General features: G+C 34.5%; 1 protein-coding gene and 1 long non-coding RNA gene across 2 annotated transcripts in view; one reads left to right on the top strand and one right to left on the bottom strand.

The window, feature by feature from the left end:
• The window catches only part of LOC147076245 (RNA polymerase-associated protein CTR9 homolog), a 578,712-nt gene that overhangs the window by 67,604 nt on the left and 494,266 nt on the right, over positions 1-16,842 (bottom strand). The gene's annotated exons all lie outside the window — the stretch shown is intronic.
• LOC147076269 (uncharacterized) lies at positions 4,471-12,119 on the top strand. The gene is made up of 3 exons (XR_015069575.1): positions 4,471-4,651; positions 7,583-7,735; positions 9,529-12,119. It is a non-coding gene; the product is annotated as an uncharacterized LOC147076269 (long non-coding RNA).

Genomic DNA, 16,842 nt, shown 5'->3' with positions numbered 1-16,842 from the left:
AGTCTCGATACGTGCTATAATAATATAGATTTTAATATTTTATAGATTAAGGAAATGTGGGAAAAAGCAGTATATATTTTTTTAGGGCGTGTTTACGCCCGAAAGGTGGACCAATGAGATCGTTTTCATCTCCTTCCACCAGACTAGGAGCAAAACCCTCGGGCCAATTACGGAAAAGCGGTTTGTTTTTCCGCTTTCCCGGAAAATTACGAGTATCTAATTAAGTTAGAAATAAGCATCCTACAGGTATCTAAAAGCAAAAGCACTTTGAGTACTTTTAACGTAGATCAGATAAATATTTTCTGATTCAAATATCAAGATTATAAGATCGTCGATTTAAAACCGCGCGTATTATTAATACGTACGGAAATATTGCGCCGTGATCAACTATGCAAACATACTGTGACCGCAAGACTGAATTAAAATTTAATCCCGCGCCTTCTTTTATAGGCAATACTTTTCGCGCCGTTTTCTCTCCTTCAGGGAGAAAGTACGACTTTATTCTATACAAATATATTTATGAGGCACTATAAGGCACAAATAAAGTTTTAGATCTAAATGATATTCCCACGACAAGTATGAGTTTACGAGGTCCAAATCTTACCTGTTTTAGGGCATCTTTTTACAAATTGAAAATGATCTGTAAGGCTTAGCTGACAGATCTAAGAAATAATTTTTACTTGTAAATTAACAAAATAATAGTACCTCAAGACTTACATTATTAAATTTACAACTTTCGTGTTTTTTCAATCTAGAATCTCTGGAGATTTAAATTTTTACGTATGCAAAAATGATTTTATAATATAATGCAAAGAAGATTAGTTATAAATTAGCCTTAGTTTACAGCATTTAGCTAAGGATAGTAACGCATAAGTTGTTCACATAATATTGTTTACTTTTAATCTTAAATTCTAGACTTTTTAATTACTTCCATTTCTCTTATAAGACCTTTTGGTCTACCTGAAAAAATCATCCATAGTTCATTCTGAGTGGCTGCAAGTCTCTCAAACTGAACTGTGGGACTTATCACATGTTTCTTTTAGCTTTGTCTCGAGGTAGACCGCGTACTTCAACGTGGAATCGACATTCACGATCGGACCAAAACAATTGTGACGTCATAAAATCGACGCAAAAAAAATGCTAGCCGAAGAGTAGGGTTGGTCAAGTAGCTAACATTCATTTCTTATAAAAACAAACATCAAAAATTTAATACAACCTTAACCCCGTGAGGTTCCATATGATCCTTTTAGTATCAGCCATGGTGGTTTTGAGAATATTTATTCAGAAATCTTGTGATTTATTCGTTGAATATAGAAAAACTTTATTCAATAATAATTAATTATTGGTAGGTAATTAATAGCCTGTAAAAACTAGAATTTTAAGAGAATTCTATTAGTTATTAAAATTCATCGTAATTTGGTAGAAAGCAGGTGGCTAAATTGATTAAGGTTCAAATAGACTACCTATATGACGATTGGGCACATATGTGACAAGAGCGTTTTAGTGTCTATGATCATATCTATGCCATTCCGTTTACACATGAGCCAATATATGTCAAAAAAATCTATGACAGAGGCGTGGGCATAGATTCTATGACACCCGTATGTGCCAATCCGTTTACACACGATGCCGTAAAATCTATTGTGTCACATATTTGCCACTGATAAATACTACCAACATGACGCTTGACAAACTTTATGGTTGGTACGCCTTCATAAACGTCAAACAGATAATAATTATAAAACGAAATAAATCAGTACCTACCTAGGCTTGTTAGTGAGATTTTAAATTTATTTATCTATTTGGTTCCTGTCCATATCATATTATAATGCCGGCGGATGGAGCTACTGCCGCACATTGGCCGTATCCGACGGTTACAAATTTGAATTTTGTTTGTCATTGTATTTGTTTCAAGTTCAAATTATTTGATATTTATGATTTAAGATTTTACTACTTTCAATCAACCATTTATATTATGCAATAAATAATTCACAAGATTTGAGAATGTAACATTCCATATATTGAACATGCATAACTTGAAAACATGTGATAATATTATATATTCACTCGAAAAAAATCACATTTGAAAATAATACGACGGCCAACGGGATTTGAACCCGTATATCCACTGGTATCGCGCCAAAAAGCTTTTACCAATAAATTTCAATTGAGATTTTTTCGGGTATATATCAGGTTATTTCTAGGTTTAGTACTTTGATTTAACAGAAAAAATGAGAAATTACGTTGGAAGTAAATATGGAGTATTGACAACCATCTATCAATCGGCAATGGGCAGTTAATTGCAAGCTGTCACTGGTACATAGACATGCGTCGTTCTCGAACGAACGTATCCTTTAAAGCTAATCTATAGCCAGCGAACAAATCGGTCCCGTGTCACCTGGCGCTTATGTCGTTCGAGGCGAACGAGATTCGCGAGAGTGCGCGCGCGCAGTATAGAAAGAAACGTGGGTGCGAAGGATACGCTGCCCGGCGAACGGAATATGTCGTTCGCCTCGAACGAGATACGCGAGAGTGCGCGCGCAGTATAGGAAGAAACGTGGGTGCGAAGGATACGCTGCCCGGCGAACGGAATATGTCGTTCGAGGCGAACGAGATACGCGAGAGTGCGCGCGCAGTATAGGAAGAAACTTGGGTGCGAAGGACACGCTGCCAGGCTAGTACTATACATTTTATTACGGCAACAAAAGACACAATTGACCTTATCTGTCCGAACAAATCCCTATCCGTAATTAACCTATTCGGTCGGAGTCCTCATTAAGTGACTCTTTTCCCATATCTACAGTGGTACACGTCATAGACAAAAAAATATTCTAGTAGGTATTGGCAGCATTGCAACAATTTTTTAATTTGAATTATTATTGCTTGTAAATGAAACTAGGTAGCAGGTTCTTTTGACCGTGTCGGATACTAATAAAATTATGATCATTATCATCATTAATTTTTTCTATGACTTCAAATATTTTGTAAGAAAGTATAATAATTCAGATCTAGGTTTCGAACCTGGGGCCCGCGACATTATAAGTCGACGCCTAAGCTGCTCGACCATAGTGGAACTATATACGAGGTACTGACAATATGCCAATGTAGTTCCCGTCTTAAATGGAAAGTCGGAAATAAAGTTTTTAGGCCTAAAGTGAGACTTTTGACCTCATAAAGCGTCAATGACATTGAGCTACTTTACGAGCTGCTTGTTGGCGAATTTACTACCTGCCTGCAAGTCGCCCACTGTCATCATCGAACAAGCTAACAAGCAGATTGTAAACAATACACTCCGGCGTGAGTAAAGCGTAGTAGCGACCTCCCGGTAAAAAACGTTCTGTAAAAATAGTCGCCAGCTTGTTGGCTTCTCAGCGAATGGAAAGTTTTTTGTGTCATCATCACAATCGCAGTAGCTGAATCGCCCGCTTTTAAATTCGCCAACAAACAGCTCGTAGAGTAGCTCAATGTAATTGACACATAAGTAAATTAGCGGAGCAAAAAAAAAACCTATGATCGTATCACTTAGTTGTCTTCCAGAAAATTGTTGTTTTTGTTTCAGGATGAGCCCATGCTTTGTGTTCTTGACGCTGGGAACATGAAACAGGGATATAACGGGAAAGAGCTAGTATGATAGATGGAGAATGATATTAGGATTTGGCCATTTAAACTGTATAAAAATGTAATACGAAAAAATATGTTTGTGACGTTGTCACGGCCGTGTCACTAGCCCTAAGCCGTGTCCACATTGGCAACAAGTTGCTGTCAACCTCATTAAATTTTGATTAAAATAATTTTTGTTCAAACAAAATTTGATAATTATCGTGAAATTTAATGAGGTGTCAGCAACTTGCCAGTATGGACACGGCATTACGTTTCAGACAAAAACAAATTTTCGGCAACATAATATCGAGGGTATACTGACAGAAAGCATTAACTCATTAAAACAAGTTCTGAGATAATCGCAAAAAGGACTTTCATTTTTTTTTCAAAGCGTTCTCCCATGTAGATTTTTTTATGGTTAAAAAACATTTTTCTACATTATAAAGACTAATCTTTATGGCAAACACAATATACGACATGTTACAAGTTATGTAATTTGTATACGCAGAACGCATTAGGTCATTATCATGCTTTCTATCAGAATAAAAAAATAACAATATGATTTAATAATGTTTCTATTCTCTCACCATTATATCCTATGCCTTTGTGCGTTTTACCAGGACGTAGAGCGTAAAATTGTATACATTTTGGCATTTAAAACAGAAAAACAGCAAAAACTGAAATAATGCGTTCTGTCAGTATACCCTCGATATTATGTAAGTAGGTACCTATCTAATAATAAATAACTAGGTGGGTATTCAGCGACAGCAAGTCAAGTTCAATGAAATCGACTGCTCTATGGCCTCTTTTGTTACGACAGTGTATTAGTCTATGGTTACCTACGACTGTCATTCCATATTGACGTGTCGATCTGACGTGACATATTTTTGTTTAAATTCGTAAAATGGATATAAAACGTGATCCGGATGAGTGCGTATCTGCCGCAGAAGAACAGCACTGGTTCGATGTACCACTATTACACCCAATCAGCTCGAACCCCGGCCTTTCTATAAAAAAAGAGATATTTGAAGATGATTGTAGCACTTTTGAGGTTAGTTTTCAATATATCTTTACTCAGGCCCTCTTCCCACGGAGCAACTGAAGTCCAACAGAACTGAAACTAAAATTCCAAACAGTATCTAGTTACTTAATATGTTTCAATGGCGGCTCGCTGACAACGAGACTGGAATCTCTCAGTTTCAAAACGGTCGCGATGAGACGCGACATGCCAATCGCGTGGTCTCAAGTTTCCAGTCACCGTAAAACAGTGGTACCAATATCAGTAGATTCGGTGAATATCATATTTTTTTGCCAAAATTGCTAGCACTGCGTACGATTGCTTCATGCTATTTACGGTTGAATTACGGTTAGAACCATAACAACCTAAGATGTCAAAATTAAGAGATAAGCAAAATTGAAATAACCTTATTGTATTGAAGTAAACGCAGCAGCGTGCGTGTTTCCAGTCACCGTAAAACAGTGGTACCAATGTCAGTAAATTCGGTGAAAAATCATATTTTCTTACCAAAATTAGTAGCACTGCGTAACAAGCGTCATGGTATAAAAACCATAACAACACAAGACGTCAAAAGTACAAGATAAGCAAAATTGAAATAACCTAATTGTATTCGAGTACCTAAACGCAGCAGCGTGCGTGTTGTCAGTTTTTGCACAAAACAGCTGATGGTCTAGTTTGACAGTTTGAGGTTATGTGATTATTATTTCCAGTAGGTTTTAGTAGCGCCGTGTGCGAAGCATCACATTGGTCAGTGTATGAGTTCCATCACTAACCAGTTCCGTCAGATTTCAGTTGCGCCGTAGGAGGAGGGCCTTTTGGTGAATTTCGGTTTATTTATAGTTTAAACGATTAGATTTGACTACTCATTTAGTGCCCATATGCACTTGCGGCAGGCCGCCTATCGTTTTTTGTATGCCGGCTAACCGCAGCGGCCTGCCGCATATCGCACTTCGCATACAAAAAACGATAGGCGGCAGGCCGCCGCGGCTAGCCGCGAGGCGGCCTGCCGCAAGTGCGTATGGGCACTTAGACGTATCGCGTGATGTATAATAAATTACGATAATATTACGACTCAGAGACTAGATTTGGAACAAATTCTTACAAATTCCATTGATTGTCAAATTATAGTGTCGCATATAGCGGCGATATTTTTTGACGCATATAATGAAATCGATTCGACAAAAGATTTTAAATAGCGCTTAAGCCCCCCACTTCACTCGGTCTTAATCGAGCACATCACGACGCCGTAGGTTTGGAATCATCGGCAGTTTTGTACACCTGGGAATGTACAGGAGAAGATACCCAAGACAACAGTCGCTAATCGCTACAAGCTTAAGTGTGCTTTGACTGAGTTTATAGATACATACTTACTAATAAAAGTGCCCATGGCAGAGAGGAGCACAGTAAACTATTAAAAACAAAGGATTCAATTAAAAAATATTTAGTGCAAAAAACAAAACTAAAATAATGCGGACTAGTAAACCTATGTGAAGAGATCTTCATGTCCGCAATAAGACGTCGATTTTTTAAAACATGTATATGTTTTACCGCTCGTCATGACATTAAAATACAATTCTGTGCACCAAATTCAAGTGTAACGCAAAATGTTACCGTAAAACTCATTTTTTTTACAATATCGCGAAAAGCACGGTGGCCGAGCGGTCTTAAGGCTGCAGTAAATGTATAAAAATTGAATTAAAGTTCTGTTGGCGAGGGTTCGAATCCAACTTCCGACAAATATTTTTATATTTTATTTTATTACTAATATGTATTTATTAAATTATTAATTTATATTTTTAACCTTAGTAAGACAAATATACATTAATAAGTGAATACTAGACTAAACAAATTGACGATAAATAATATTCTTCTATTTATAAAATATCTAAAATTGTGTATGGTTTAATGGCATATTTTTAGATATTTTAATAAATAAATGAATATTTATTGACTATTATCTAATATGACTTGGAGTTAGGGTTTAATTTAATTTTAAAAAGTACCAAACACTATCTATATCAGTGGTCGGTAACCTTTTGAGAGACTGGGTAAAAAAATCAATTTTGAAAACAATATTTGGTTAGTGGGTAAATGCTGAGTACCTCCGCTACATGGAAGTACATTGGAATGTAAATATGTGTCTTCAATCGATCTCAGACTTTTACATGTTTGAATGTACTTCAGTGTAGCGGAGGTTCTCATCATCAGGCTACTGATTTTTAGTTTGTTTCTGAATTTAATACATCTTGAATTATGGAATTGTCAAGTAAGTACAATTAAAAAAAAATTAACGTCAAGAAAGGCTTCCATTATTATATAGTTTACTAGTATAAAAACAGGAATTGCAGAAAAGAAATATACATCTGCGAATCACCCATGGTGCCTCTTTATAATACCTGTTCCACTTATTTGATTTCTTCATTTAAATCACAAAAATAACCCAATTTGATAATCATTTCTTGTAAAAACTACTAGTTAATTTAATCGTAATTTGATGAGATGCTCGTAGCTTGATTGGTAAGGTACCTTAGCGTGAATTCAATGGCTACAGGTTCATGTCCCGTTTTAGCTAGTAACATAGATGTTTTAATTATTTAAATTATTATGATAATATTGTGTGTCCATTTAGAGCAGTAATTCCCAATGTTCTATAGTTGACGCAGCTCTTGTAAAATGTTTGTAACATTTTATAGAATTTATTCCTGAATGGTTGACTCATCATTTGGTCAATATTAGGCAGAAACGAGCTTTTGACATAAAACTACGTTTAGTAACTCTCAATGGGGACATGTTAATGTAGGCATGTACCAATAAAATATTGTCAGATTTTAAATGCCTATAATTCTTTGGCAACATTTGAATATAATGAGCGCTTGATCGAGTGACGTAGGACCAGTCTACACAGCAGGATCGTGAAATCGTTGTATCATTCTTCACCACTCGTAGATATAATTTTTTTTTCAGGACCCTGTAACAGATCTAGTCAATATAAATTCTGAGATTGATTCTGAACGAGTTGGCTTCAAGATCGAGTTTGAGGAAGAAAGAACACTCCCATTTAATTATGACGATGCTACACCTGGCTGCTCATATTCAGAATCGTTGCCAAGAAATCAGGTACTTTTCAAGCATTATTTTAATTTTGACCATGTTTATTTTTATTATTAACACCAAACTGCACAACATAAGAAATTCTAGTTCTTAACAAGTATTCAAATGTACAGCTATTGCTGGTGTAGTATCAATACGGGACATTATTATTCAACTCATTTAAAATCAGTTGAAAACTCTTGCTTTATTTATGTCTGGTTGCGCTTTTTATAATGGACTCTAATTGATTAGAATGATTGTGAATGTGGATGCTTGGGGGTTACGTTTGGATGCCAGGTACTGAACCTATTGCTGTTGAGGCTGGCTCTATAGTCTGGTTGCATTATCACTCGCGCGGTATTTGTTTGTTAGCTTACCCGCGGTACACTTTCGATGAATGATATGATAAATGAGGTTGATGAATCACAAGACCCGGTGTCACGGCTTATCAGATGTTCAGAATTATCGCTTGAATGACGGTCACACCTTATCAAGTTGACCCGGCCGTGATGTACTAATGATTTTTGAATCAGCCCGTATGCACTTGTGATTACATCTAGGTCGAGCTGTAACAAGTCTAGAACTCGCCCCCTATTTTGAGGTAACTTTAGGCAACTAAGTGTCATTCAATCACGGTCGATGACCCGTAATTGCTGGCCGCCTGAGCTTGCGACAATAATTATGGTAGGAGCGATGAAAGCGATCATAATTGGCCCAATCAGTGTCTTAGATACCAGATAAACTTGAGATATTTATTAAGTATATCGACTTTGGAAAGGCAAAAAGAGTTAATCCACACTAATCAAATTTTACAAGAGGCACAAAAAACGTTTTGATAATGATTTTGGGCAAAAGTCTAAATATAAAATAGACACAAACTTGAAGTGTATGATGATTAATAATTTGGTGTTTTTTCCCCAATCTATAATTAAATAATGAAGTTATTGAAGAAAAACTAATAAAAATGAGAAGTAAGTTATTTTACTTGACAAAAAATTAGGTAGGTATTAACATATTTGGAGATAGACACGTCCATTTTACTTGCGATTCATGTTATTACTATAATATATTAACATACAAATTTCAATGGAGAAGTATTTTTGACACATCACATAACCTATAAATCGCATGGCGGTGTTTTAAGTGAATTAGCAAATATTGTATTACTTTTCTCAGATATTATGAAATCATCAAATCAATTAATCGATAATCGACAATTATAAATTGTAACAGGCCGTTTCATACTGATATAGATAGAATTCACAATAGCTCTTCTCGTGTGTGATATATGTATTTCTTGTGGGGATTATTTGTTGCGTCCATATTAACACCACACTTTTCAAGAATCATTTTGCTTCGTTCTGTAGCCATTTTCACTCAATGTTTAAACTTTAAAGGATTTTTTTGTTACCTGTCAAACGACTGTACGTGGTTTAAGTATTCCTTCTGGTTCATAAATTACCCCGTCGGCCGGCAGAGTTTAGTAAAACTACCATTATTTTCATACATTTGCAACGTAAAATACATAACGCCTTTTTCCTCTTCGTAAAAGATTACTTGAATGACTAATAATGTCATTGATGTGGAATAAATCCTTTTACCTGGACGCAAATTTCAAACGTGCTTCTTTTTTAAAAATTAAAAGCTAAAAATTGATAATTATTTGGCATTTTGCAGCTTACATCCTTTACACAGAACGTGTATTTAGTTTGTGTACCTATTTTTCAAAAAGTGAGAGTTAAATCCTTTTGCCTTTCCAAAGTCGATATAGTATTTTGCGTTAGACGTCTAATTTAATTGTTTATGTTTGTATTGTGTAGTTGAACCCTGCGGGCACGGCCAATGAGGCGAGTCTCACATCGTTATGGAGGGTTTCAGATGTACAAATGCCTTATGGTGGCATGAAGATAGACAAGGAGGACATTAAAACTGAAACTGGGGAACTTAATGTATGTATAACGCATACGGACGACTTGTATCACACTGGTAAAACAAATAGAATACAATCTAGTTTCACAACCCCCGAATTATTAGTAGCTGTTTTAAAGATTAAAAAAAATATTTTTCATGTAAAAAATTTTGTGTGCTGTATTTGTTTTGTTTTTTTTGCATCATTAGACTTATTAAAGCTTCACAAAGCGTCCCATAAAAAAGCAATGGCAACAAAGCCTCTTACTGATAAAAATAAATATAAATGTGTACACTGTAATTATTCAACTTTAATACATAGTAGATTAAAGAAACATACAATGATCCATTCTATCGAAAAGCCATTCAAATGTGAAGAATGTAATTATGCATCTTATTATGACAAAGCTTTAAAACTTCACAAACTCAAGCATACTGGGGCACAACCGTTTAAATGTGATGAATGTAATTTTTCAGCTTTACATTCTTCTCAGTTGAAAAGACATAAATTAACCCACACCGGTGAAAAGCCATTTAAATGTGACATATGTGAGTACTCGTGTAGAACATCTGGTTATTTAAAATTACACAAAATGATTCATTCTGCTGAAAAACGATTTAAATGCGATGAATGTAATTTTGTCAGTAAACATACTGGTTCGTTAAAACTGCATAAAATGACGCATACTGATGAAAAACCATTTAAATGTGACGAATGCAATTTCTCATGTATTCGGTCCAATGTTTTAGAATGTCACAAAATGACCCATACTGGTGAAAAACCATTTAAATGTGATCAATGTGATTTTTCATGTAAACGGGCTGTTGATCTTAAAATACATAAAATGAAACATACTGGTGAAAACCTTTTGAAGTGTGAAGAATGTAATTATTCTTGTTTTAGACCTGGTAACATGAAAAGACACAAAATGACTCATTCTATTGAAAAACCATTTACATGTAATGAATGTTCGTTCTCTTGTGTACTAGCTTTTAGCATGAAATTACACAAAATGACTCATTCCGGTGAAAAGCCATTTAAATGTGATCAATGTGATTTTTCATGTATCCGAGCAGCCGGCATTAAAACACATAAAATGACTCATTCTGATGAAAAACCGTTTAAATGTGATAAATGTGATTATTCATGTAAAACCTCTAGTAACATGAATTCACACAAAATGATTCACTCCGGTGAAAAGCCATTTAAATGTGATAAATGCAATTATTCATGTGTACGTTCTGATAGAATTATAGCACACCAAAAGATTCATTTCGTAGAAAAATAATAAGGATAGTTATATGGCTATATTTAGTGATAACATCCTTTTTTTAGACGCTTTACAAGTGAAATATAAAATTGTATATTTTTAAGACACTTGTTTTTTAAACAAACATGTGTGCAGATTTATTAAATTATTAGATGTTTTTTTATAACCCAATACAAGAACACTGTTTCGATCTGCTGAAGAAATAAAAGTAGCAATTTTTTGGTTTTTTTAATACTGTTATTGTAATATTTAAAACTCGACAGATAAAAGTGCCTTTTGACTTTTTCATACAAATCATTACTCCGTGAATCAATATAATATACATAATGTTTAATCATGTATCAAATTCATCAATCATGCGATACCTCAGTAAGTGGCATGACGTGAATTCCGCGTCACTCATTTTCACTCGTCGTAGTGTCCTTTATTTTTGCACTGGAAATAAATCAAATTAATGTATGTTATTTATCCTGGCACTAAAATGATATCAAAAAACCACAAAATTTATGTATTTTGTTCGTCGAAAAATCAAGATAATAAATATTGTTTTTTTACTACACGTACGTTTGCAACGCTGGGTAATTAATTTGAATCGTAACGAACATGCTTTACAAGTATAATGACTCGCACCAACTTGGGTCACTCTACTGCAGTGGCGAAAGGTGGAGGTAGGCTGTTAAGATCCGCCATAAATAGTGCACACTAAACTTTGTCAGTCATACATACTTGTTTTCATTGAAATAAGACTACATTTTACAGATGGTGTTGGTTAGCTTTTAAAATTCAATTAAACCCTGCGAAAACTAAGCCATAATAGATAATAGTCAAAAAATACTCATATATCTATAAAATATCTAAAATTATGCAATTAAATCATACATAAATTTGGATATTTTATAGATAGAATATTAATTTTCATCTATTATAGTTTGTTTTAGGCATAGCTTGAATTAAAAAAATTAACTAACAATATGTGTAATACGTATTTTTAATCTTACGAAAACAAATAAGTAAGAATAAAAAAATGTGCACAATTTTGTCATATCGCCTAAAATATACCAATACTATTATGGTTTGGTTAAGACAGGGTTTAACTGATTTTTAAAACCCAACCAATACAATCTGTAAATTGTAGTCTTATTTCAATAAAAATATATACGTTTGACTGATAAAGGTTAATGTGCACTATTTATGGCGGATCTTAACAGCCTACCTCCACCCTTCGCCACTGCTCTACTGTTAAATAATAAATCTACTGACTAATGTAGATATTGTGTAAATGAATTAATAATTAGTAAATAAATGTAATTGTTTGTGACACAGTATAGTTTTAATTCAACTCCTTCCACCTTACCAATAGCAAAACAAACTAAACATATAAACGTACCATATAATAGGTACTTCAATTATTACACGGTTTATCTAGAAATTCTTCCCCTAAAGGAGACGCTTTGTATATTATATGCATATTTTAACGTCCATGGAGGTCGCGCGGCTTAAGCGTTGGACTTTCACGCAGTGGGTCCCAGGTTCGAATCCTGAGTCTGGCAAGTAGACATATTGTTTTTTAATTTATGTGTGAGTCAGGGTGACATCCATTTCCCGTAAAAAACAAAATTTGTTAATACAAACCTCTACTCTGTGGTAGCCCATATGATCATCTTAGGATCGGACATGGTCGCAAAAAAAATACTAGTGAATAGTAGTAATATCTTAGCATATCCCCGACACACTAAAGTGTGCCATTTTATCTATCACATACGTTAAGACGTATAGGGTTATATTCAAGGAACACAAAATTAATGGGAACTGGCTTACTCTACTAGATGTAGTATAATATGCTAAATATCTCGAGTAAGGAAAAATATGGGATAAACTTAAACACGTGTTAAAGAATATGCTATTTTCAATAATTAATAGTTATGAATTTTAGCTTGGCCGGTTATTTTGACGTCCTTTCAATCTTTGGGAACAGTCAATGCGGTTTTTTTACATGGATTTTATGGTGTTCAGGACTTTGGTCCATGGCATAACTTTTAAATTTCTATTTTCTGTTCTGTGGTTATATTCTACAGAAGCGTTCTTCAAAAATAATAAATCCACATGAATTATTCAATTGAAGCGCCTAGTTTCAAAAGCCCATAAAACGGTTTTCATAAAATTTTGAGTTAGAAATAGAGATATGTTTTTGTCCTCTACATGTTGGACAAAGTTATAGTTTCAAAAAAGTCCTAGAACCCTCAATATTTATTATCATTTCAATTTCAAAACCCCTTAAAACAGTTTTCATGTGAATTTCAAATCCCCCTAAAATGAATAAGCCAATCAGCGGCTGCTCTGATGGTCATGTGATACGGATTTCAATATGTCTGCCTGAACAAAATTAAAGTGATTTCGCGTTGATCGCTCTGTAGGTCAATAGTGTTTTTCAATATTTATAATGAATGTTGAACTGAATAATATGCCGAAATGTAAGCCAAATGAGTCAAGAAAGTGTTTACGAAGAAAAGAAACATTGAAAGTCAATATCGAACGCCAAAAACAGCAAGTGAATATTGACAATTTCTGCGTGGTGTCTCATCATACTGTCCCAATTGTTAATTATAAAATTACTTGATATAAAATAATTACAGTTTACCATTGAAAACGTTAAATATGTACATATTGACTTAATACTTTTTTCACAGATTTTATGAATAATCAGGACCAGTTTTACCAACTTACAAATATTCAAAAATGCATAATGACAAAATATAAACTAGAGACAGCCACTAACTAAATATATGTAATTATATGTACACTCTACCTATACCATTAATCTGATTACAATAAAACTTTGGTGAGTTATTGTGTGCACACCTGCTAAGGTTTCTGAATTATAAAAACTAACTTCGTCTTCTTCATTCTATCTTCTTTTATTCGTATGGTTCCTACACCGAGTGAAGTGGCGCCAACTTGTGCTTGCTCTATGCCTCAATGTTGGGACGTGATAGGGTGTAAAAAGAAGAATTAATTGCGTATTAAAACTAGAATTTTCAGCAAATTCTATTATTTATTGAAATTGAATGTAACATTCCATATATTGAACATGCATAACTTAAAAACGTGAGATATATCCTATTATATTCACTCGAAAAAAATCACATTTGAAAATAATACGACGGCTAATGGGATTTGAACCCATATATCCAGTGGTATTGCGCCAATATGCTTTACCCAATAAATTTCAATTGTGATATTTTCGGGTATATATCTCAGTATTTTCAGGTTATTCGTAGGTTTACTACTTTCATTTAATAAAAACTGTTAATTTAGCAGAAACTTGCTACTTCACATACATTAATAATACGTTGTTTATAATATATTGTCCATAGATTAATACAATTTATAATATTACATATAGTTGTTTTTATTTAATAAAACGCAATTTTTATTAAGTATTTATTCCACTTTTAATAAATAGATTAGGACCGGTTTCGTCCACCTAAGAGGGACATTTTCAACTGTCCCTCTAAATTTCCACACAAAATGTCTCTCTGAGGCGGACGAAACCGGTCCTAATCTCTTGATTAAAAGTGGAATAAGTACGACATAAAAATTGCGTTTTATTAAATAAAAACAACAATATAATGCAGTTCCACCATGAATTGACAGTTAACAAAATAAAAGAAATATTACATAATATGTTACACTTATCTTTATAATAAGTAAGTATATTGTATTTAAAATATTTATTTAGAAATACACATACATGGGAAAAATATATTTAATAACCTGTTGAAATGCATTAGGCTAAACATTTTTATTTTTTAGTGGCGTCTGTGTAAGTGACCAAATTGTAACCTGCTCTCACATCAAAACTCGCCCATCTGCAACGTGTCGAATACGTCGATGTGACGTCATCATTATTTACAAAACACACGTAACGTTGGCAAATGGAGCCCCACAGATTGGACGGTTTGGAATTTTTAGTTTGAAAAAAAAACCCTACAACTTGTTGTGGCGGTTTTCATAAAGGATACGATGCAGTTGATTCACTATAAAGTGCTGACTTCTTCGTTACAACTATAATGGAAGCAAAAGCACCTGGCAACTTATTTTATTTTTGTAGGTATTGTAATACCCAATGGCGGTCTATAGAAAATGATTATTTTTTACGAAGGGACCTCCTAAAAACTTACATCTGCCTAAAATATCGTTCGAAAGAAAGTTTTGTGGAAATGTTGCAATCCTCAGTAGGTATATAATGTGTATATGAGTATACACATTATATACCTACGATATTCCATTTGAGTTAGAGTTGAGAATATATATTATGTATTAAGGCTATAACTCAGTTGAGGCATGGTCTAAAAAGATCGTGGCTATGCGATGTGCGGATTGCGGGTCGCGGGTGCAAATGACGCATGTCGACCGAATTTTAATTTGTCATATAAATCCAACATGCGTCCATTTAATGTTCTGTTTATTGTTATATTAGTAACAATAATAATATATTCATTGACATCTTTTCTTTTTAAAGTAAATGGGTAACGTTTTTAGTCATCGTTACACGATTTAAGAAATAATACCCCAGCGCTATCACGAAACAAAATGACGTATTGACACTTCGACATTCGCTCTCAGACTGCCAGCGAGTCCAAAATTTCTTCGCGCCTATATTTGAAAATTATTTGCCGTTTCACTGATGTATCTATCGCCTTAAAGATATAATATGCAAAAATAAATATCTGGTACTTACATAGGTATGTAGTAAAATGGGTGGGTAGTTAACTAAAAAAATGCATACATCTGAGACTAATAATGAAAAGGAATTCTGCCTAGGAACGTCACTGTGTAGGTACCACGATTTAAAGTTACACGGAGTACAGTCCCACAGACATTTCTGTAGAGCGAAAAAAAATGGAATTGCTATGACTCCATATTGAATACGTCACTTCACTATTAGATTCTGGTCAGTTGCGAGTCTAGATTGGATAGTTTTCGACTGTGGCTCCCCCATCAATTCGAAAGATAAATTTGTGGCACTGTACTGTCCAACAAGAAGATTTAGGCACGAGCCGGAAGGCGCTGTCGCCGAATAAATGGGAGGAACTTGTTAGTTCACAGTTTTAACACGTAGCCACGAAGATGTTGTTCGACTATAGTAACCCTTCTCTTCGACAAACTATTAATCATAGCGAATGGTAACCAATTAAGAATTTGTAGTTATTTAACATACATCATTTCGAAAAACACTTTCTGAGAAAATATATTATAACCAATAGAAAAAATCTTTTTTGAAAAAAGTCAGCCACCCCAGTAGGGAATAGAAACCTGCATCTCCCGGGTTTACGCCCCATCCGCGCATTACCTCTATGCTACGCGGTGACATACTAATCACCTATTTTCGAATCATTTTCTATTGGTTATAATATATTTTCTCAGAAAGTGTTTTTCGAAATTATGTATGTTCAATAATTAGAATGGTACATTCTTAAATCTTGTGAATTATTCGTTGAATAAAAGAAATAGTTAATTTGTAGTAGGTACGAGTACATTAATTTAAAGAAGGGTAAAGCCGTAAAGGGCGGATGCGAAGCGGAAATAAGAAGGTGCACACAAATTGCAAAAAGTGCGATGACACGCCTTAACACTATATGGAAGGATCGGGGAATTTCGATTACCACAAAAATGATGCTTGTGCAAACATTAGTGTTCTCGATATTCCTATACGGAGTCAAGTCGTGATGCCTATGAGATGTGGTGTTGGCGCCGAATGCTTCGCATTTCTTGGACGGAGCACAGGAAGAACCAGTCAATCATCCAGGGACTAAAGATAAAGGAACGGCTCTCGACGATATGTCTGAGAAGAATTCTGCAGTTTTTTGGACATATTATCAGGCGCGGACGGGACAACCTGGAGAGACTGGTAGTTTTGGGTAGCCTCCAGGGAAGGCGAAGCAGAGGAAGAGC

Source organism: Rhyacophila brunnea, unplaced genomic scaffold (assembly GCF_057557595.1).
Source record: "Rhyacophila brunnea isolate RB1 unplaced genomic scaffold, BYU_Rbru_1.0 scaffold_13, whole genome shotgun sequence".
Lineage (NCBI taxonomy): Eukaryota > Metazoa > Arthropoda > Insecta > Trichoptera > Rhyacophilidae > Rhyacophila > Rhyacophila brunnea.
Note: the sequence above shows the minus strand (reverse complement) of the source record. Positions and strands in the feature narration are given on the sequence as shown.